A 23,255-nucleotide genomic window follows, 5' to 3' on the forward strand; every position below is an offset into this window, starting at 1 on the left:
TTGAACTTTGAAGCCAGTGGTGAGTGTTGAAAAGGATCTTAGCAGCAGAAATACCTCTAACAGCTCAGAATGGAGACCAGGGATAAAATATGGAATCAAATGTGTAGGATGGGAGGTGGCATAGTCTTTTCACAGTGCTTATTCCTTCTGTCTTTCACGCTCTTTAAAAAGGGCAGTGAACATATTACATGCCTGCACAGAGCTATCAATATTAGCTCTTATTAAATCATCAGTTAGACTTCATCCATATTGTATATGATGAATTTTCAATCTACACCTTCATCTTCATGCACAAGTAGTTTTGCTAAAGAATAGCTTTTTAACAGGTTATAACAAGAAATATCTTTTCTTTTGTTGCTTTCCCACTTTTGCTAGCAGAAAACACTCCTCTCTTTGACAAAGGGAAAGGTTTTGGAAAGGAAACATGGAACAGCGAGGGAAGAATGGAAAATCCTCCAAGCCAGCCAGATCAGCCAAAGCAATCCAGGTGATCAGCACTGATAAATATCATATCCAAATCACCCATGCATAGAGAAGGGTCCTCCTTATGCTGTGCTCAGCGGATTTTCTGTCACTTTGGCAAGCACCTGAAGAAGCTCCTAAGATACAAGGACATATTGGAACTTATACCATAGTAAGTGCCCCAACCTGTCTGAACCTCCAGAGGGAGGATACTCAGCTGACTCTCATACTGAGCTTCAAGCTTTTTTAATCTTTATAAGTCTTCACCTGATTATAACCTCAATTTATACTTACTTCAGAAAATACTTAACAGCTTAAAGTTGAAAATAAAAGTCACAACTAATGTCACTAGAGATGTTAGTAACTTTGTGAAATGTCTTCCCGTGTGTACGAAGGAGAGATGCTTTGATGCACACATAACTACATTGTTCAGCCTCTTGCATTTAAGGGAGAGGAAGCAAATGCTTAGCTTTTGCCAAGGGGATGTGAGCAAAAGTGATGTGTCATTTGTGGGCCAAGGCAGTTGACAGACAGTGTCCTGTCCATGTTATTTCTCTTCCCATCTGTTAGCTGGATGGCCCCAGCAATCTTTTCATATGCTGAGCTTGTCAGAGTCACAGAGAAACTCACAGCCATGACCACTGCGTTGGACTACAAGTAAACGGAAGTATATGCTAGTGTAAGAAGATATGTGCCATGATGTATAATATGCCCTAGATATTTATAATTCACACACCTGTCTTAAGCTAAAATAAAAAATTAAGCTGTTCTTTTCAGTGGATAAATCTTTGTAATTCATTTTTCATTCAGGCAATGAGTATACCACAATCATCTACTGAGTGCCACCCAAGAGTAAGACATAGCTGGAGACTATAGCAAATATAAAGATATATAAAATTATGTCCCATACCTTCCATTGGTAACATAATGTTTAGACAAAATAGCTATAGTTCAACACAGTGTATTTTAAGCACATACAGAATCCCTCTTTTTTGAAATAACCAAATTTCTAGTCGTTGCCAATAAAACACACCAACGCTATTCTCAACACTCTCCACTCTCATTCTGTTTACAGTTTGTTCCCAGCTGCTCAATGTGAACATAGCACTTTCTAACTACTCCACTTGCCACCTTTTCCCAGTATCAGTTTATTAGTCCCTACATTATAATTGCTTTGTCAGTCTAGCATCCCCCCTTGAGCAAGAATTTCCTACTTTTCCTTCAGAGGTACTCTTACCATCATTTATTCATTTAACAATATTTATTGGGCACCTACTAAATGTCAAAAAGTTGCTGGATCTATGTAGGCGAATGTAATAGGCACGATCGCTGCCTTGAGAGTTAACATTCAATAAACAAATAAAGATAATAATAAAAATTGTAACAAGCATGACCAAGTGAAAAAAAGTGGATATAATCAGAAATGATATAAGAAGGGAGCCTACTTTAGAAAAGTCACAGTAAGCCTCTCTGAAGAGAAGACATTAAACTAGGGTCTAGCAAAATTAGAAGAGACTGATTGAGGTGGGCAGGAGTAGTTGGAGATAGTTCCTAAACTTCAGTGGCAAGTGAAAAGGCCTTGAGGCAGAAAACCATAGGTTCGTTGAAAGAACTAAAAAAAGACAGAGTGGCCAAAGACAAGTATAACTCCCATTCTACAAAGCTCTTCTCAAAAGAGGGCAAGACTTGCAAGACCTTTCCTTCCTAACCTAACCCTTGATTTATGCAACCCCTCAAAACATGAACAAAAACCCCATTAACATGATAAACCATATTACCAATACAGAAATATTTCAAGTTTGTTACCAATGGGCATCTATTTATTTAAAATAGAAAGTTAAAAATTCCAGAAGCTATAGAGGGTCAAATGTTTCATTAAGCAAACTAGAACTACTTTGGAAATTACCATTAATGATGTATTCAAAGAAAAAAATACCCCTTGTTCAATTCCCAGTAGAAACAATAACCTAGCAGCTAGACCTAGGCCTGGATATTTCTTGTTGGCATTAGTTTTTTAATCAGAATATCTAATTATTTCCTTATTTGCAGAGAAAGTATGACATAAAAATATAATTATTCTTTTACTCATCTTGTCTCCAAATATTGCCCCACATACTATTCTGTGTGTGATTATCACTGCATGGTGAGAAGTAATGTTAACCATATTTCTAGCATTTGGAGAATAAGTTTTTAATCCCTTGGATCACAGTAAATATGTGCAAAATGTCTCCATTTGCTGCTACTTTATAGCTATCATATTCACTACTTTATTTTTTGGTCTTGCAGAAATATTGCCAGTCGTTGGCAAGGTAATGGTCTTTTCTCCAACAACACTTGTCCCTAGAGAAGCAATAAATCATGACTCACTCCCCAAGTGCTGTTCTCAGAACTTCTGTTTGGATGGAAAGAACCTATCAATTTTTATTTTCTAACTACATTGGTGATTAGAGGGGAAAAAAAAGATTTACTAACCATCAGTAAAATAGGGAAAACAAGCTATCCCTGAAACTTTTCAGCTTACAGAATATTGAACTTTTCTTAGCAAACATGAATTTGCAAATCAAAATTCACAGCTCAGTTATTCATTTCAAGGGCAGAGAACTTCTAATCAGAAAAGAAACTGAGTGCATTAAAGAAAATATTCTTTGAAAACAGGACTGTTATTTTATTATATAACAAGAAAGATGGATGATTTCTTAGTTTATAGATTAGTGGTTAAGAACAGGGGCTGTGGGTGTACACAATGCTGGGTTTAAACCTTGGATATGCCACCCCTAAGTGACCTTGAGCCTCAGTTTCTTCATCTGTCAAATAGTAGTTTTTATTGCATAGAATATTTGGCAAGATTGACTAGAATGATATATATGAAGTGCTTCGAATGCTGATCAACAGATGGTAGCTATAAATTCCCAACAGTTACTTAAAATAGCTAAACATACATATAGTCATCCCTAGGTATCCTGGGGGATTGGTTCCGGGACCCCCATGGTTACTAAAATCCATGGATGCTCAAGTCCCTTATTAAAATGGCATGGGGGGAGGAGTCAAGATGGCGGTGTGGGAAGATGCAGAGTTCACATCTCCCCACAACTAGGGTGCCTGCTGGACACTGGTGGGGGACCCCAATGCCCAAGGAGACGGGAAGAACCCCCAAGCGAACCAGTAGGATGTCGGAGGACTGAGGGAGGAGGAGAAGTGGAGGCTGGACAGGACCAATGCCTGAAGGGTGGCTGAGAGGGGGGGAGGGGTTCCCACATTTGGAGGGACCCTCAGGGGCTCGGATCAGGGGGGAGCAGGCCCAGCATTTCCCCTGCCCAGTCTGCTGGGGAAGTCGGCCGGCTCTCAGGCCGGGTCCTATGCCCTCAGAGGTCCCCTCCGGGCTGGGTTAGTCCTGGGGGCATAGAAGGGAATCCGGGGGAGAACAGAAGAGGCAGGCAGGAGGGGGCCTCCAGGACGGGAGGAGCAGGAGAGGAGTGGAGGGCGTTTGCTCCACCCACTGGGGCCCTAAGCTCCCAGGTCGATCTCCCACTCTTCAAAGCCCACTCCAGGCTGTGTGGGTCCTGGGGGCATAGCAGGGAGGCCGGGGAGATCAGGAGAGGCAGGTAGGTGTGACACTCCAGGATGGAAGGAGCAGGAGAGGAGCAGAGGGCGTTTGCCCCACCCACTCAGGCCCAGGAAGCCTGCTAAGTTCCCAAGCAGATCCCCACCCTCTGAAGCCCACTACAGGCTGAGTGGGTCCTGAAGACATAGGAGGGAGGCCAGGAGGCTTGCAGGAGGGGCTCTCCAGGACAGAAGGAGCAGGAGAGGAGTGGAGGGCGTTTGCCCCGCCCACTCGAGCCCAGAAAGCCTGCTGGGCTCCAGGTGGGGTTGCCCACCCTCTGAGACCAGAGGCCACTTCTGGTCTGCTGAGCCTAAGCCCCACCCCCCCACCCCCCACCTTTTCCAGCCCTGTGAGTACTAAGCATAGGCCCTGCCCACCACCCAAACCTCACCCCTGCATAGGACACGCCCTACACAGCCAAAGCCTTTACCACCATTTTTTTTTTTTTTTTTTGCCGCCCCGTGTGTTTTGCAGGATCTTGGTTCACAAGCCAGGAGTAGGGCCGAAGCTCCTGCTGTGGGAGCTCCAAGTACGAACCACTGGACTAACAGATAACCTCAGACCCCAGAGAATATTCAACAGAGTGAGGTCTCCTGGAGGTCCTCACTTCAGCACCAAGACACAGCTCTACCCAACAGCCTACAAACTGCAGTGTTGGAAGCCTTAGGCCAAACAACCTAAGACAGGAACACAATGCCACTCAAAAAAAAAGAAAAGGGCTTCCCTGGTGGCACAGTAGTTAAGAATCTGCCTGCCAATGCAGGGGACATGGGTTCGAGCCCTGGTCTGGGAAGATCCCACATGCCACGGAGTAACTAAGCCCATGAGCCACAACTACTGAGCCTGCGCTCCACAACGGGAGAGGCCGCGACAGTGAGAGGCCCACGCACCGTGATGAAGAGTGGCACCCGCTCGCCGCAACTGGAGAAAGCCCTCACACAGAAACGAAGACCCAACACAGCCAAAAATAAATAAATAAATAAATTTATTTTAAAAAAAAGAAAACAGAAAAAAAACGACATGGCAAAAAAATATGTCACAGATGAAGGAGCAAGGTAAAAACCTAAAAGACCAAATAAATGAAGAGGAAATAGGCAATCTACCTGAAAAAGAATTCAGAGTACTGATAGTAAAGATGATCCAGAATCTTAGAAATAGAATGGAGGCACGGATTGAGAAAATACCAGAAATGTTTAACAAAGATCTAGAAAGCTAAAGAACAAACAGAGATGAACAACACAATAACTGAAACGAAAAATACACTAGAAGGAATCAATAAGTGAATAACTGAGGCAGAAGAACGAATAAGTGAGCTGGAAGACAAAATGGTGGAAATATCTGCCAAGGAGCAGAATAAAGAAAAAAGAATTGAAGACAATCTCAGAGACCTCTGGGACAACACTAAACGCACCAATATTCAAATTATAGGGCTCCCAGAAGAAGAGAAAAAGAAAGGGTCTGAGAAAATATTTGAAGAGATTATAGTGGAAAACTTCCCTAACATGGGAAAGGAAGTAGTCACCCACATCCAGGAAGTGCAGAGAGTCCCATACAGGATAAACCCTAGGAGAAACACACCAAGACACATATTAATCTAACTAACAAAAATTAAATTCAAAGAAAAAACATTAAAAGCAGCAAGGGAAAAACAAAAAATAACATACAAAGGAATCCCCATAAGGTTATCAGCAGATTTTTCAGCAGAAACTCTGCAGGCCAGAAGGGAGTGGTAGGATATACATAAAGTAAAGAAAGAGAAAAACCTACAACCAAGATTACTCTACCTGGCAAGGATCTCATTCAGATTTGATGGAGAAATCAAAAGCATTTCAGACCAGCAAGAGCTAAGAGAATTCAGCACCAAACCAGCTTTACAACAAATGCTAAAGAAACTTCTCTAGGTGGGAAACACAGTAGAAGAAAAAGACCCAACCCAAAACGATTAAGAAAATGGTAATAGGAACATACATACAGATAATAACCTTGAATGTAAATGGATTAAATGCCCCAACCAAAAGACACAGACTGGCTGAATGGATACAAACACAAGACCCATATATATGCTGTCTATAAGAGACCCACTTCAGACACAGGGACACATACAGACTGAAAGTGAAGGGATGGAAAAAGGTATCCCATGCAAATGGAAATCAAAAGAAAGCTGGAGTAGCAATACTCATATCAGATAAAATAGACTTTGAAATAAAGACTGTTATAACACATAAGGAAAGACACTACATAATGATCAAGGGATCAATCCAAGAAGAAGATATAACAATTATAAAGGTTTATGCACCCAACATAGGAGTACCTCAATACATAAGGCAAATGCTAACAACCATGAAAGGGGAAATCGACAGTAACACAATAATAGTAGGGGACTTTACCACCCCACTTACACCAATGGACAGACCATCCAAACAGAAAATAAATAAGGAAACACAAGCTTTAAATGACACAACAGACCAGATAGATTTAATTGATATTTATAGAATATTCCACCTGAAAGCGGCAGAATACACTTTCTTCTCAAGTGCACATGGAGCATTCTCCAGGATAGATCACATCTTGCTTGGGTCACAAATCAAGCCTCAGTAAAGTTAAGAAAATTTAAATTGTATCAAGGACCTTTTCTGACCACAACACTATGAGACTGGAAATCAATTACAGGAAAAAACTGTAAAAACCACAAATACATGGAGGCTAAACAGTGTGCTACTAAATAACCAAGAGATCACTGAAGAAATCAAAGAAGAAATAAAAAAATACATAGAAACAGATGACAATGAAAACAAAATGACCCAAAAGCTACTGGACACAGCAAAAGCAGTTCTAAGAGGGAAGTGTATATCAATTCAATCTCACCTCAAGAAACAAGAAAAATCTCAAATAAACAATCTAACCCTACACCTAAAGCAACTAGAGAAAGAAGAACAAAGAAAACCCAAAGTCAGTAGAAGGAAAGAAATCATAAAGATCAGAGCAGAAATAAATGAAATAGAAATGAAGAAAAAAATAGCAAAGATCAATAAAACTAAAAGCTGATTCTTTGAGAAGATAAACAAAATTGATAAACTCTTAGCCAGACTCATAAAGAAAAAAAGGGAGAGGATGCAGATCAATAAAATTAGAAATGAAAATGGAGAAATCAGAACTGACACCACAGAAATACAAAGGATTATAAGAGATTACTACAAACAACTATATGCCAATAAAATGGACAACCACGAAGAAATGGACAAATTCTTGGAAAGGTATATTTTCCAAGACTGATCCAGGAAGAATTAGAAAATATAAACAGACCTATCACAAGTGAAATTGAAACTGTAATTTAAAATCTTCCAACAAACAAGAGACCAAGGCTTCACAGGTGAATTCTATCAAACATTTAAATAATAGCTAACACCGATCCTTCTCAAACTCTTCCAAAAAATTGCAGAGGGAGAAACACTTCCAAATTCATTCTACGAAGCCACCATCACCCTGATACCAAAACCAGAAAAAGATATCACAAGAAAAGAAAATTATAGACCAATATCACTGATGAATATAGATGCAAAAATCCTGAACAAAATGCTAGGAAACAGAATCCAACAACTTATTAAAAGGATCAGACACCCTGATCAAGTGGGATTTATCCCTGGGATGCAAGGATTCTACAATATATGCAAATCAATCAATTGTATACACCATATCAACAAATTAAGGAATAAAAGCCATATGATCATCTCAATAGATGCAGAAAAAGCTTTTGACAAAATTCAACACCCATTTATCATAAAAACTCTCCAGAAAATGGGCATAGAGGGAACCTACTTCAACATAATAAAGGCCATATATGACATACCCACAGAAAACATCATACTCAATGGTGAAAAACTGAAAGCATTTCCACTAAGATCAGGAAAAAGACAAGGATGTCCACTCTCGCCACTGTTATTCAACATAGTTTTGGAAGTCCTAGCCATGGCAATCAGAGAAGGAAAAGAAATAAAAGGAATCCAAATTGGAAAAGAAGAAGTAAAACTGTCACTGTCTGCAGATGACATAATACTATACATAGAGAATCCTAAAGATGCCACCAGAAAACTACTAGAACTAATCAATGAATTTGGTAAGGTTGCAGGATACAAAATTAATGCACAGAAATCTCTGGCATTCCTATACACTAACAACAAAAAATCAGAAAGAGAAATTAAGGAAACAATCCCATTTACCATCACAGCAAAAAGAATAAAATACCTAGGAATAAACCTACCTAAGGAGGTGAAAGACTTGTACTCAGAAAACTATAAAACACTGATGAAAGATATCAAAGATGACATAAACAGATAGAGAAATATATCATGTTCTTGGATTGGAAGAATCAATATTGTGAAAATGACTATACCACCCAAGGCAATCTACAGATTCAATGTAATCCCTATCAAACTACCAATGGCATTCTTCACAGAATTAGAACCAAAAATTTTCCAATTCGTATGGAAACACAAAAGACCCCAAATAGCCAAAGCAATCTTGAGAAAGAAAAATGGAGCTAGAGGAATCAGGCTCCCTGACTTCAAACTATACTACAAAGCTACAGTAATCAAGATAGTATGGTACTGGCACAAAAACAGAAATATGGATCAATGGTACAGGATAGAAAGCCCAGAGATAAACCCACGCACATATGGTCACCTAATTTACGACAAAGGAGGCAAGAACATACAGTGGAGAAAAGATAGCCTCTTCAATAAGCAGTGCTTGGAAAACTGGACAGCTACATGTAAAAGAATGAAATTAGAACACTCCCTAACACCATACACAAAAATAAACTCAAAATGGATTAAAGACCTAAATGTAAGACCAGACATTATAAAACTCTTAAAGGAAAACATAGGAAAAACACTCTGACATAAACCACAGCAAGATCTTTTTTGACCCACCTCCAAGAGTAATGGAAATAAAAACAAAAATAAACAAATAGGACCTAATTAAACTTCAAAACTTTTGCACAGCAAAGGAAACCATAAACAGGATGAAAAGATAACCCTCAGAATGGGAAAAAATATTTGCAAATGAAACAATGGACAAAGGATTAATCTCCAAAATATACAAACAGCTCATTGAGCTCAATATCAAAAAAACAAACAATTCAATTAAAAAATGGGCAGAAGATCTAAATAGACATTTCACCAAAGAAGACATACAGATGGCCAAGAGGCACATGAAAAGATGCTCAACATCACTAATTATTAGAGAAATGCAAATCAAAACTACAAGGTATCACCTCACACCAGTCAGAATGGCCATTATCAAAAAATCTAGAAACAATAAATGCTGAAAAGGGTGTGCTGAAAAAGGAACCTTCCTGCACTGTTGGTGGGAACGTATCCTTCAAGACCCAGCTGCACCCACCAATGCGCAGACAGTAGCCCTTCCAAACAGGAAGCCTGCACTAGGCTCTAGACCAGCTTCACCCACCAGGGGGCAGACACTAGAAGCAAGAAAACTATGATCCTGCAGCCTTTGGACTAAGCCCACCAACAGCTGAGGCTGAGGCTCACCCTAGGGACATAGACACTGGTGGCAGAAATATTGTAGACCATTCAAACACATGAACGCTGCTGCTGGCAACTGCCATCTTGGCTCATTAGTGCCAACACCCAACAATCTATAGACACCAGTGCTGGAATGCCTCAGGCCAATAGTATCAATAAAAAGATTTTGAACTACCTTCATTATTACTTCAGGATATTGGTGTATGGACCTGACATCTCTTAATTACCAATAAAGAGAAAAATGAATGAATAAAATTAAGCATACATTTATCCTACACATGGGACATATACTTTTCAAAATTCTGCACAGAACCATAACAAAAACAAACCCAACTGCCCCAGGATGGAGAAAAGGTCAGATAGGATAAATGAATATGGCACTCAAGAATAAATATTAATGAATAAAGCATCAAAGATGCTGAACTGGGGGAGAGTGGCCAAGACGGCAGAGTAGAAAGACCCTGAGCTCACCTCCTCTCATGAGGACACCAAAATCACAATGACCTGCAGAACAAACATCAACAAAAAAGACTGGAACCTATCAGAAAAGCTCTTCAACAACTAAAGACATAAAGAAGGAACCACAACAAGATGGGTAGGAGAGGCAGACTCACAATATAATCAAATCTCATACCCCATGGGTGGGCAACCCATAGACTGAGGAATAATTATATTGCAGAGGTTCTCCTACAGGAGTGAGAGTTCTAAGCCCCACGTCAGGCTCCAGCCCACGGGTCTGGCACCAGGAAGATGAGCCCCCAGAGCATTTGACTTTAAAGGCCAGCTGAGCTTAATGGCAGGAGCCCTACAGGACTTGGGGGAAGAAAGACTTCACTCTTAAAGGGCACACACAAAATTCCATGTGCACCAGGACCAGCAGTAATTTGATATGATCCTGGCCAGACCTCTCTCCTGGTCTTGGAGAGTCTCATGGAGAGGTGGGGGAAGGCTGAGGCTCACCCTAGGGGCATAGACACTGGTGGCAGAAATATTGTAGACCATTCAAACACATGAACGCTGCTGCTGGCAACTGCCATCTTGGCTCATTAGTGCCAACACCCAACAATCTATGGGCACCAGTGTTGGAATGCCTCAGGCCAAAAAACTAACTGTTCAGGGACCCAGCCCCACCCAACAGCAGACAGGCTGCTGAAAGACTTCCTGAGCCCACAGCCACCTCTAGACATGCCCCCAGACATGGCCCTACCTACCAGAAGGCCAAGACCCAGCTGCACCCACCACTGGGCAGACACTGGCCCTTCCCAAGAGGAAGCCTGCACTAGGCTCTAGACCAGTTTCACCCACCAGGGGGAAGACACTAGAAGCAAGAAAACTATGATCCTGAAGCCTTTGGACTAAGCCCACCAACAGCAAGCCAGACCCTACCCTGGGACCAGGTGGGCCTCAGTGCTGCCCACTAGCAGACCACAGTGACCTTCAGGACACACTGGGCCCCACATCCAACTGTGTCAGGAACTGTACCCTTCCATTAATGATCTGAAATGAGCTCTGGGATCCCTGGGCCCTGCAGTCAGACTCCAGGAACCAGATGCGCCTGACAGTAACTGGCACTAACTCCAGGATCTGGCTTCACCTGCCAGTGTGTGGGCAACATCCCTGGAGTATTTGGGACCATGACTCCACCCACCAGTGAGCCAGCACTAGCCCCAGGGCCCCGGGGCCCAGTGGTTCTGCAACCAGCTGCCTCATGACCAGGCCACACTAAATAGCAGCAAGCAACATCCTCATAAGGCAGAGCCTGGCAGCCAACCGGACCAGGGGCCAAGCAAGTCTACCAGACTGCCCATATAGCCTGCCACAACAGAGGGACCCAAGAAACCCATTTAGGGGGAACCACTAGAGCATATAGCTTGGGTGACAAGAGGGGAGTGCATGGCTAGGATGCATAGGACATCTGCTACAGAGGGCCACTTCTTCAAGGTTGAAAAACATAACTAACCTACCACATACATAAAAATACAAACAGCAACTCAGACAAAACGAGGCAGCAGAGAAATATGTTTCAGATGAAGGAACAAGATAAAACGCCAGAAGAAGAACTAAGTGAAGTGGAGATAGGCAACCTACCCAATTAAAGAGTTCAGAGTACTGATCATAAAGATGATCAAAGAATTTGGGAGGGGCTTCCCTGGTGGCACAGTGGTTGAGAATCTGCCTGCTAATGCAGGGGACATGGGTTCGAGCCCTGGTCTGGGAAGATGCCACATGCCGCGGAACAACTAGGCCCGTGAGCCACAACTACTGAGCCTGCGCGTCTGGAGCCTGTGCTCTGCAACAAGAGAGGCCGCGATAGTGAGAGGCCCGTGCACCGCAATGAAGAGTGGCCCCCGCTTGCCACAACTAGAGAAAGCCCTCGCACAGAAACGAAGACCCAACACAGCCAAAAATAAATAAATAAACAAATGTGGGGTTTAAAAAAAAAAAAAGAATTTGGGAGAATAGATGCACAGAGTGAGAAGTTAGAAGATTTTAACAAAGAGTTAGAAAATATAAAGAACAACCAAAGAGAGAAAGAATACAATGACTAAAATGAAAAATACACTAGAAGAAATCAATAGTAGACTAAATGATACAGAAGAACAGATCAATGGCTGGAAGACAGAGTAGTGGAAATCACTGCCACTGAACAGAAAAAAGAAAAGAAATGAGGACAGTTTAAGAGACCTCTGGGACAACATCAAGGGCACTAATATTTGCATTATAGGGGTCACAGAATCCCAGAAGGAGAAGAGGGAGGAAAAGGGCCTGAGAAAATATTTGAAGAGATAATAGCTGAAAACTTCCTTAATCTGGAAAGGAAACAGTCACCCAAGTCCAGGAATCGCAGAGAGTCCCATATAGGATTAACCCAAAAAAGGAACACACCAAGACACATTGTAATAAAAATGACAAAAATCAAAGATAAAGAGAGAATATTAAAAGTAACAAGGGAAAAGCAACAAATAACATACAAAGGAACTCCCATAAAGCTATCAGCTGATTTTTCACACAAAGTTATAGGGAGGTTAAAAGACAAAAGTAGTAAAATCATTTGTATAGAGTTAAGGGATACAGAAAACAATTAGATGTAAAATATGATATCAAAAATAGTAATCATGAGGTGAGGAGAGTACAAATGCAGGGTTTTTAAAATGCATTTGAATTTAAGAGACCAGCAACTTAAAACAATCATGAGTTTATATAGACTGCTATACAAAAATCTCAGTGTGACCACAAACCAAAAATCTGTAATAGATATGCACACAAAAAGAAAAAGGAATCCAAACATAACACTAAAGATAGTCATCAAATCACCAAGAGAAGAGAACAAAAGAAGAAAGGGAAGAAAAAGATCTACAAAAATAAATCCAAAATATTTAACAAAATTGCAATGAGAAAAAACATATGGATAATTACCTTAAATGTAAATGGATTAAATGCTCCAAGCAAAAGATATAGAGTAGCTAAATGGATACAAAACAAGGACCTGTATATATGCTGCCTACAAGAGATTCATTTCTTATCTAGAGACACATTCAGGCTTATGTGAAGGGATGGAAAAAGGTTTTCTATGCAAATAGAAATCTAAAGAAAGCTGGAGTAGGAATACTCATATCAGACAAAATAGACTCTGAAATAAAGACTCTTACAAGAGATAATGAAGGACACTACATAATGATCAAGGGATCAATCCAAGAAGAAAACATAACAATTTTAAATATATATGCACCCAACACAGAAGCACCTCAATATATAAGGCAAATATTAACAGACATAAAAGGAGAAATCAACAGTAACACAATAATAGTAGGGAACTTTAACTCTCCACTTACATCAATGGACAGATCATCCAGACAGAAAGTCAGTAAGGAAACACAGGCCTTAAATAACACATTGGACCAAATGGACTTAATTGACATATATAGAGCATTCAATCTGAAGGCAGCAGAATACATATCCTTTTCAAGTGCACATGGGACATTCTCCAGGATAGATCACATGCTAGGTCAGAAACTAAGCCTCAGTAAATTTAAGAAAACTGAAATCATATTGATCATCTTTTCTGATCACAACGCTATGAGATTAGAAATCAACTAAAGAAAAAAACTGCAAAAAACACAAACATGTGAAGACTAAACAATATGCTACTAAACAACCAGTGGATCACTGAAGAAATCAAAGAAGAAATCAAAAAATACATAGAGACAAACGAAAATGAAAACATGACAATCCAAAACCTATGGGACGCAGCAAAAGCAGTTCTAAGAGGGAAGTTTATACCAATACAAGCTTTCCTTAAGAAACAAGAAAAATCTCAAATAAACAACTTAACCTTACACCTAAACGAACTAGAGAAAGAAGAACAAACAAAACCCAAAGTTAGTAGAAGGAAAGAAATAAAAATCAGAACAGAAATAAATGAAATAGAGACTAAAAAAAAAATTTAAAAGATTAATGAAACTAAAAGTTTGTTCTTTGAAAAGGTAAACAAAATTGATAAACCTTTAGTCACTCATCAAGAAAAAAAAGGTAACAGACACAGATAAAATCAGAAATGAAAAAGAAGTTACAACTGACACCACAGAGATACAAAGGATCATAAGAGTCTACTATGAGCAACTATATGCCAATAAAATGGACAACCTAGAAGAAATGGACAAATCCTTAGAAAGGTACAATCCCAAGACTGAACCAGGACGAAATAGAAAGTATGAACGACCAATTACCAGGACTGAAGTTGAATTAGTAATTTAAAAACTCCCAACAAGCAAAAGTCCAGGATCAGATGGCTTCATAGGTGAATTCTACCAAACATTTAGAGAAGACTTAACATTTATCCTTCTGAAACTATTCCAAAAATTGCAGAGGAAGGGACACTTCCAAACTCATTCTATTAGGCCACCATCACCCTGATACCAAAAGCAGACAAAGATACCACAGAAAAACAAAATTACAGGTCAATATCACTGATGAACATAGATGCAAAAATCCTCAACAAAATACTAGCAAACTGACACTAACAGTACATTAAAAGGATCATAACCATAATCAAGTGGGATTCATCCCAGGGATGCAAGGATTTTTCAATGTCCACAAATCAATCAGTGTGATATACCACATTAACAAATTGAAAAATAAAAACCATATGGGATGCAGAAAAAGGTTTTGACAAAATCAACATCCATTTATGATAATCACTCTCCAGAAAGTTGGCATAGAGGGAATTTACCTCAACATAATAAAGGCCATATATAACAAACCTACAGCTAACTTCATATTCAACGCTGAAAAGCTGAAAGCATTCCCTCTAAGATCAGGAACAAGACAAGGTTGCCTACTCTCACCACTTTTATTCCACATTGTTTTGGAAGTCCTAGCCACAGTAATCAGACAAGTAAAAGAAATCCAAACTGGAAAGGAAGAAGCAAAACCGTCATTGTTTGCAGATGGCATGATACTATACACAGAAAATTCTAAAGATGCTACCAGAAAACTATTAAAGAGCTCATCAATGAATTTTGTACATTTGCAGAATACAAAATTAATATACAGAAATCTGTTGCATTTCTATACACTAACAATCAAATATCAGAAAGAGAAATTAAGAAAACAATCCCATTTACTATTGCATCTAAAAGAATAAAATACCTAGGAATAAACCTACCTAAGGAGGCAAAAGCCCTGCACTCTGAAAACTATAAGACACTGATGAAAGAAATTGAAGATGACACAAACAAATGGAAAGATATATCATGTTCTTGGACTGGAAGACTCAGTATTGTTAAAATGACTAAACTGCCCAAGGCAATCTGCAGATTTAATGCAATCCCTATCAAGTTACAAACGGCATTTTTCACAGAACTAGAATAAAGAATTTAAAAATTTGTATGAAAACTTAAAAAACCCTAAATAGTCAAAAGATCTTGAGAAAGAAGAACAGAGCTGGAGGAATCAGGCCCCCTGACTTCAGACTATACTACAAAGCTCCAGTCATCAAAACATTATGGTACTGGCACAAAAACAGACATATAAATCAAAGGAATAAGATAGAAAGCCCAGAAATAAACCCACATACTTATGGTCAATTAATCTATGACAAAGGAGGCAAGAATACACAATGGAGAAAAGACAGTCTCTTCCATAAGTGGTGCTGAGAAAACTGGACAGCCACTTGTAAAAGAAAGAAAGTAGAACCTTCTCTAACACCATATACAAAAATAAACTCAAAATGGATTAAAGACCTAAATGTAAGACCAGATACTATTAAAATTCCTAGAGGAAAACAGAGGCAGAACACTCTTTGACCTAAATAGCAGCAATATTTTTCTGGTTCTGTCTCCTAGAGTAATGAAAATAAAAGCAAAAATAAACAAATGGGACCTAATTAAACTTAAAAACTTTTGTGCAGCAAAGGAAACCATAAACAAAATGAAAAGATGACCTATAGAATGGGAAAAAATATTTGCAAATGATGCTACTGACAAGGGATTAATTTCCAAAATATACAAACAGCTCACACAGCTCAATATCAAAAAAGCAAACAATCCAAACAAAAAATGCACAGAAGACCTAAATAGACATTTCTCCAAAGAGGACACACAGATGGCCAACAGGCAAGTGAAAAGATGCTCAACATCACTAACTCTTAGAGAAATGCAAATCAAAACCGCAGTGAGGTACCACCTCACACCAGTCAGAATGGTCATCGTCAAAAAGTCTGCAAATAATAAATGCTAGAGAGGGTGTGGAGAAAAGGGAACCCTCCTACACTGTTGGTGGGAATGTAAATTGGTGCAGCCACAATGGAGAACAGCATGGAGGTTCCTTAAAAAATTGAAGATAGAGTTATCATATGATCCAGCAATCCCACTCCTGGGCATATATCTGAAAAAGACGAAAACTCTAATTCAAAAAGATACATGCACCCCAATGCTCACAGCAGCACTATTTACAATAACCAAGACATGGAAGCAACCTAAATGCGCATGGACAGATGAATGGGTAGAGAAATTGTGGTATATACATACAATAGAATATTACTCAGCTGTAAAAAAGAATGAAATAATGTTATTTGCAGCAACATGGATGGACCTAGAGATTATCATGCTAAGTGAAGTAAATCAGAGAAAGACAAATATATGATATCACTTATATGTAGAATCTTAAAAAATAATACAAATGAACTTATTTACAAAACAGAAATAGACTCACAGACGTAGAAAACAAACTTACGGCTACCAAAGGGGAAAGGAGGGGAGGAAGGGATAAATTAGGAGTTTTGAGAAGTTTGGGATTAACAGATACGTGCTATTACATATAAAATAGATTAACAACAAGGACCTATTCTGTAGCACAGGGAACTATATTCAATATTGTGTAATAACCTCTAATGGAAAAGAATCTGAAAAATATATGTTTTGTTCTGAATCACTTTGCTCTACATCTGAAACTAACACAACATTGTAAATCAACTATATGTCAATAAAAAAAAAATACTGAATCAGACCCAGAAATACTCAAGGTATTCTTGATATCATAAAGACCAAGGTTTATGCTTGAGATTTTCCAGAATCAGGATAGAAACAGGAGAACAGGGAAGTAGAGTCACAGTATTAGAAACATCAGCAAAAGCTACTTTTCCAAATCAGCAGCATATTTCAACAGAATATCAGTGCTGAATGTGGTAGCTTGGTAGTGTAAATCCCCGGAGTGTCAATTTATTTTTCTATAGTGAGAATGTGCTTGTAGGAAGTATAAAGAGCCTGAAGAATTTTCAAATCTATTCAGATAAAATGGCAACTCTCTCAAAGTCTACCCTGCTGATAAATTTTTCTTGGTCATTATTTTTAAATTGATGAAAAAGTAGAATGCCAAAAGAAACATGCAAAGCTGACTGAAAAAAGTATATAAAAGATATCCTTATCCAGACAGACTTCCTGTCTTATTCTTGTGGTTGAATTGTTTTTACATCACTGAAAGTTCAACATACGTTATCTTTCATCAATACATGGCATGTAGTTAAAATGCATGGACACTGCCACTTTGAAGTACCACAAATTATATTTCATAATTGTGTTGTCTTTTTCTTCCAAGAGCATGACGCTAGAATGAACCACTGGGACATTCTAATTCTATTATTCTATCATCGTTGCCAAGGTAACAGGTGCCTGTTGATTCTACTGTCTGAGATGAAGGTTAAAACTGGCAAGGAGAGGAAAAACAGGGAGCCAGCAAGACAGAAAAAAAATCTGTGTTCATATAGAGATCTAGAGATGTTTTTGTGTTTCTGGTGAGACTGTAATTTTGAGTCCAAAAGTAAACTAATAGAAAGTTTTTAAGAGCACTCATTGGTGCCCGGGAAAGACCAAGAAAGTTTCCCTGAAAAGAAGGCATGATGGGATATAGATTGTGAGCTCTGTGGTTGAAAAATCACATCACCCCAGAAAGCACAGAGTTCAGTCAACTCTCCCAAAGTACCAATCACGCAGTGAAGAGACGGCATTTGCAGACATATATTTGCCGCATCTTTTGTAAAATGAGTTAATGAAGTTTCCAAAGCTTTTGAGTTTTGCATATATAAACTTGAAACTCTAAGATAATCTAGCTAACTTGGGCTTTGTTCTGCTTGGTTTGCAAATAGAATCTTTTTCCAGTATGAATATATGTCATATTAGAAACTAAAAAAAAATAATTAATCATTTCTATTTACTGCCCACCAGTAGAAGATATTCACAAAGGAAATTTGAGATAATCCATGTTCTCAAGGAGTTTATCATCTTCTTGAGAGGAACAAACTACGATTAAAATTAAATTCATTACAAAGAAGGGAATATGTGTGCAAACAGAGTAAAACCTCATTCCTACTGGGCTAAAACTAGTGTGATAGAATATGGGTCATCATACCTCCTCTGTCTCTTCATTTTGCACACGTGTGCAATGCACAATTGCAAATCACTCCTGATTTGTGGCTAAAAGAAGTATGGGTGGGTGATAATTATTTGCTGTATTTTGTCTTGGCAGGGAGGCTAACAGAGAGTACAGGTGAGGGATACGAGGGAATAATGGAAATGATATCTTGGTATCTGTCTCCCTCTTGGAACCTTGGAATGGTTTGAAGCCCTAATATTGCAAGGATGACAACCAGAAGCTGGGAGTCTCTTGGAAGACTCAATGGACTCCAGGGATAAGCCTTGCTCCTCTGGCACCCAGGGGATAAAATGAGACGGGGAGTTAAGGAGAAGACAATTGTCCCCACTATGCACGAAAACTCCTACCTCTCTGACATCCTGGAGATAAAAATCACTGGGAGCATTAGAAGACAATACCCTTGGGCACAGACATTGTGGCTTCACAAAGGGCAGGGCAGCAGCTGACATCTGTCAGGCATATTTAGGGAGCTTCAGGTGTGGTGGGTATTGATCACTACGAGCCAAAGGGAGAAAACATGCCACATAGGGCTGGGCTCACAGACAGTTGTGTAGTTTTTCATGTGAGACTCACCGAACCCCCTTTTCTGAAATAATTCTGGGGGCTGTGGAGTTGGGCACCTCAAGGTCCAGCCATCCATTCGTTGAACTCTAGAGCCACTGTAACTTAGGAAACATTTGCTCCCTCAGGCTGTGGAAGCTGCAACACATATTCGCCAGCACACTAAATGTGAAAGGCTCAATCTCCAGGTAGTTACAGAGGGATCTGAGGATCCTAGGACATTTGAGTATTTCATTCATTCTAAGACATGCACTTTTCACATGTGTTAACATCTCTGAAATTGTTGGGCATCTGACCATCGGATCACTCCGACAGTCATGACATAGCCGTCATTGCCTGCATATTAAACTTGCTGACTGGTGTCACCAGCCTGGAAGAAAATCCAAGACAATAGCAAAGCACACTTTTAAGAAACACTGCATCATCAATGCTCTTGATTGCAGGAAGGACGAACTGCCCTGTGTGAAAAAGCACACATATCAACGACTCTGAGTGGAAAGGTGACTCATGAGAATTAACCTCTGCATATGAACGCATTTAGGAACACCCTAATCAATTTATTTTGTATTTATTTGCCTTTATATGTATGCTCAAGAGTGATATATATGAGCAATCTATGTGTAAATACATCTTAAAAAGCTTTTTCCATATGTTTAAACTAAAAATTTCAAGTGACAAAATATTGTGCCATTGTTAAATTAGCAGGTCTTTTTTTTTCTTTCCCAGTGGCTCATAAAGTAAAGATGCATCTTCCAGCTGATATCATCTTAGAGTCAATGAAATATGAGCATATGCCACAATATTCATATACATATAACTTTTATTTAACATCCAGAGGAACAGGCAACAAAGAACTTCATTATCAGAAAATATGTATTTTTACTAGAGGTCCGTCAGGAACACACTGGGATCCAGAAAATGGGCCATTCATTTATTTGCTATCTCTAGAGGGTCACTTTTCTAACCAATAAAGTCAGCCTCAGAGGAGCATCCGAGACTTCTTTCTCCCCATTCCCATCTCCTCCCTACCCTCTTCCTCCTCTGCCTCTCTCCTTTCCTCCCAGGATCCCAGATCCACTTGATTCTTGCTCTATGTGGTCAAAGCCACTGACTCTGGCCCCTCTTACTCCTCTATGGGGACAGGCTCGGGTCTTTAAGATATTTCAGAATAGAGCATCTATGAAACCACCAAGATTTCTCTTGCCCATATTGATGGCATCTTATGGCATAAATGCAACTTGTTATTGCTGGCGGGGAAGTTCCTGCCAGCAGGGTGAGGATGGGGAGAAATGAACTGGGTTAAATAGACAGAGAACACTGCCTGTTACCTTATTTAATCTCATAACATTCCTGAGAATAGGGGATTATGAAATATCCATTTTATGGATGGGACTAAATAGTAAGTCAGGCACTAACTCTAACATGGGCCAATAGATTCTGGAGCTAGAGCAGCCCATTAGTGGTGGCCGACATTGGGGGAAAATAATCTTCTATTTTACTTACAATAGTGATAAGCAGAGTGTGTGTGTTAAAATGATCCTTCATATATGTTTACAAATGCTTGTTTATGAAGAAATTTTGAATCCTTACTTATAGGGGCTCTAACCTGATTTTAAACAAAAGACCTATCATCACTTCAACTTATGTCTACCCAATTCTTATAGAGACTAAAAGAAGCCTACAGAAATGCATACAATATAGCAACATAAAATAAATTTAAAACAACTCTGAAAAGGGAAGCATAGGAAAAATAAAGATAGGAGGAAAATATTAATATATCCACTTTCCAGACTGAAGAAAGTGAGATACAAGATGAAATTAATCCTAGTTCATTGTTTATCCCACAATTGTGTGTCCTATGTAAATGAAACATGTGAATTGAAGTTGAATGCCAGTAACCTTTCAGAAAGTCAATCCCCATCTTTATATTTTCACTTTTTTCCCTTACAAACCCAATTGCTTTATTTCCCAACTCACTAATTTATTCAGCAAATACTTTTTAGCATGTTTCATGTACCCAGCATTGGCTTTGGCGCTGCACATGCACATATGAACAAGGCTAATCCTCACTCGTACAGAAAGTGACTTGCTTTACTTCTTCCTCTTCAAGTTGTCATCCAGTTCAAATACCAACACAGAGCAATTTGAATATGAATATTTTAACCTCCAAAAGTTCCCAAGGTACCTGCAATTATTTGTGTTTAAAATGGTAGTATTCTAAAAATAGTGTTCTTCATAGAAAATAATTCTCTTTGCTCCAAGTAAGTAGACAAGAAAAAAAGTGAGACATTTCCTAGTATAAAGTCTGCTTTGAGCTCTCTTATTAAGGATGTATTTACCCTTCATAAATAAGTAACTTAAATTATGCTGTCCTGATATAAAGCACAGTGCATAGTAAATAATATCCTATCACCAAAAAAGAACATTTTCATGCAAGGTTATTTCATTTTTTTCAGCAGTTTTCCTCACCCCCTACATAAAAGTCTAACTAAATGTTAGACAGATGCAGAATGTTACATTTTAGAAAAGAATCACAATCAGCACTCATCTTTCTTTTTCTAACACTAGGGATTCTGAAATTCCTTTTACATATATCTTGTTGTACACTCTGTGCCTAAAAATCCTTAGTCGAAAAGGTTGACAACTCTCTTTCAAAGAAGACTTCTTAATCAAAGGCTGTGAATCTACTTAATTTTTGTGTGCTGAAATAAATCCCTTCTATTCTCAGACATCTTGCTCGACATATCAATATTGAATTCTCCAAAACCAGTTTATGGCAAATCATTGATGATCTGAAAGTATCATAGTATCATCCTAACATTCAATACACACTTGAAGATTTGTATCAGAGATGGTAGGTGTCGGGGTGGTGAAGGAATAATCAATACGTATATCAAACACCCGAAATATTGCATCACTGAAGAATAAAACATAAATGTTGGCTTAATATTACTCAACCTCATAAGGAAACTTGCAAGGAAGTTTAGCATATGAAAAGTAAGTATATTGTTAAAACTGGGGAATTTTATTATTTTTAATTACATTCTATCCTAAGGTAATTCCCACCAATGAGTTTAGGCACTTAGATTTGGTATCCCTCTACATAAGGGATATGGTATACCTCATAGTTGCTTTTTTATTTCCATTAACTAACTGCATGCACAGCAACCTGATTGTCAAGGGTGTATGATGGATAGTATTGCTCTGGAAGTCAGGTTTTCATTTCTTTTCAGTTTATCCTTTTACTTATTGAATTACTTCTCTTAATACCTTCGAAATTATATTAGTTTCCTCTAACCAAAATGTTACATTTATCAACACTCCAAGATGGGTAAGAAGTAGGTCCCTACCCATGTCCAAAGATCAGTGATTCAATTTATTAATTTGATAATCATGTTGCCTCAACTGTAGACTTGTTTATGTCCTATCTTGGAAGCATACTTTTCCTGAATATCACGAAATAGGGTATCAGTTAAACAAATGATGACAGTCCAATAATTAAGGCCTACCTTTGAATATAACATTAGAATATTGTTTTAAATCTGAAAAAAAAATGTCCACCGTAGAACACTTTTAAAAGTAAATTATATGACAAGAAAATTTCATTTTTAAAAAATATATTCAGAAAGCTAATTAAATACATAAATGCTGGAGGATGTGTGGAAAAAATAACTAAAATAACTAGTGGATGAATACACTGATACAAACATTCTGGATCCCATGGTCCAGCAAACCCACTCACAGGTATATAACCTAGAGACGTGACCTCACAGATCCATGAGGGGACGTGTCTAAGGAGGTTTATTTCAATATTGTGTGGGGTTGTGGGACACTGGAAACAATAGCCCTGTAAATGCTCTGTAGAAATTGGGATCAATGAGCTAAATTTACACATAATCTTGATATATTTTTAATACATAAGTATTGAGTAAAATAATTCAGAAATAGAATGGGTTCTACAGACAATAACATATCATGTAAGTAGAATAAAAACAAATGCATGCACAAACAACACTGCATATTTTATAAGGGTGATATAAATCGAAGTATATTCTGTAAGTGCACACAAGATAGAGGAACGAAATGGGAGGAGGGGATGAAGGGGGAAGGAGAGGTTTTGCATGGGCCAGTGGTGATGGAGGCACCCTGAATGGCAGGAT

At 38.8% G+C, this 23,255-nt stretch overlaps 1 protein-coding gene across 9 annotated transcripts in view; it reads right to left on the minus strand.

The window, feature by feature from the left end:
* Positions 1 to 23,255, minus strand: part of GRXCR1 (glutaredoxin and cysteine rich domain containing 1) — a 339,725-nt gene that overhangs the window by 126,697 nt on the left and 189,773 nt on the right. The gene's annotated exons all lie outside the window — the stretch shown is intronic.

The sequence above is a fragment of the Balaenoptera ricei genome, chromosome 5 (assembly GCF_028023285.1).
Source record: "Balaenoptera ricei isolate mBalRic1 chromosome 5, mBalRic1.hap2, whole genome shotgun sequence".
In the NCBI taxonomy this organism is placed as follows: domain Eukaryota; kingdom Metazoa; phylum Chordata; class Mammalia; order Artiodactyla; family Balaenopteridae; genus Balaenoptera; species Balaenoptera ricei.